Genomic DNA, 1,400 nt, shown 5'->3' with positions numbered 1-1,400 from the left:
GGGGGGGTGCTGCTGGAATGGTCGCGCCGGGGGCCGGCGGCGGGCTAGCGTCCAAGTGCGCTAGGGGGCGCGCGAGCTGGGGCCTGGGCCCCCCTAGCTCCCGGAATGACCCTATTCGCAAATGCACGCTCCGCCGAGCCCATCTACCTCCTCCTCTTCGTCCTCTGCGCCGGCCCCTGCGGAGGATGGCGCGCCACTGTGCCCGAAAGGCCGCGACCCTGCGGGGTTCTGCTGGGACCGGCAAATCTAGCCGAGGGAAGCCATTGGAGGACCTGCGAGGACAGCAGCCGGCCTGCGTCCTCGTCAGCCCCATGTGGATCACGCTTTGTCCCACGGCCATCCCCTTCCTTTGCCCGCCACGCCACACCCCCGCCGGAGCAATTTTCGGACAAAAGCACCAGGGCGACGACGACAGGCGCAGCAGCAGCGGCTGGCGGCGTGAAGTTTGCGATGAGCAAATTGATTCTGCTGATTCGCCTGATTGGGCGCGGCTTTACTCTACGTGATTTCCTTTTTTTTCGTCCGTGCAGCAGCAAAGTTTTGCTCGCGTTTAGCGGAATCGCGAATCGTTAAAACGGTTTTAAATGTATGTGACTGTAAAAAGTTTTGGCGGCAGCGGCGGCGGCGGTAGTCGATATCCATACAGCACGGCACTCGACGGCTCCGCAGCACAACAGAAGAGAGCAGCGCCCGTCCTGTGAGGGCTGTTAGGGGATGAAAAGAGGGGGGGGGGGATGCAGGGAGAGAAAGAGAGGTCTCGTTACACTTGCTGAAGAGCCCTTGGAGATGAAAGTCCTCAGGCAGGCAGGCAGGCAGGCCCGGATGGGTAAGCAGGGTATTGGATTGGAAGCTCGGAAGGGCGTATAGGGCGCGGGTGGGAGGGAGAAGGGGAAGCAGGGGGCCCCGGTGATCAGATCGTCATGGAGCAGGGGTCACTCGAACGCCATTTACCCGGCGGCGACGGACGGGGAGGGGAAGTGGGAGGCAAGATAGAGATGTGTGAAGGGTGCAGCGGGGCGGTTGGAACGGCGGCAGATCATACACCCCGGGCGGGGAGCTCGCTCGGGGTCCCTGCGGAGTCCGGGGGGCAAATCCAGATATGACTGAGGCGGAAGCTCCACCGCGCCTCCCGCCGGGGCCGCGGGGGCGCGCGGCGCGGGGCGGCCTACTGCTGCCGCCCCTGCCGCTCACCCCCCTGGTCCAGGGCGCGCCCTGCCGGCCGGGCCGTGGGCCTTGGGCCGAGCCCAGCGCCGCGCCAGCCCCCGGGCTGAGGGGTGGGCGGCAGGGGCGGCAGGGGTGGCGGTGGGTGGATGTTCCGCTGTGCGCGGCGGCGGCGGCAGCGGCGGCGGTGGCGGTGGCGCGCGGTCGATAGAGGGAGGGGTCGTTCCCTGCACTCGTCC

General features: G+C 66.9%; 1 protein-coding gene across 1 annotated transcript in view; it reads right to left on the bottom strand.

Moving 5' to 3' along the window:
- LOC113205621 (vesicle-trafficking protein SEC22b-B) overlaps positions 1-1,400 on the bottom strand; it is a 19,717-nt gene that overhangs the window by 17,680 nt on the left and 637 nt on the right. The gene's annotated exons all lie outside the window — the stretch shown is intronic.

Source organism: Frankliniella occidentalis, unplaced genomic scaffold (assembly GCF_000697945.3).
Source record: "Frankliniella occidentalis isolate FOCC.00 unplaced genomic scaffold, Focc_3.1 Scaffold110, whole genome shotgun sequence".
Lineage (NCBI taxonomy): Eukaryota > Metazoa > Arthropoda > Insecta > Thysanoptera > Thripidae > Frankliniella > Frankliniella occidentalis.
The sequence above is the reverse complement of the archived record's forward strand: the minus strand, read 5'-3'. Positions and strand labels throughout refer to the sequence as shown.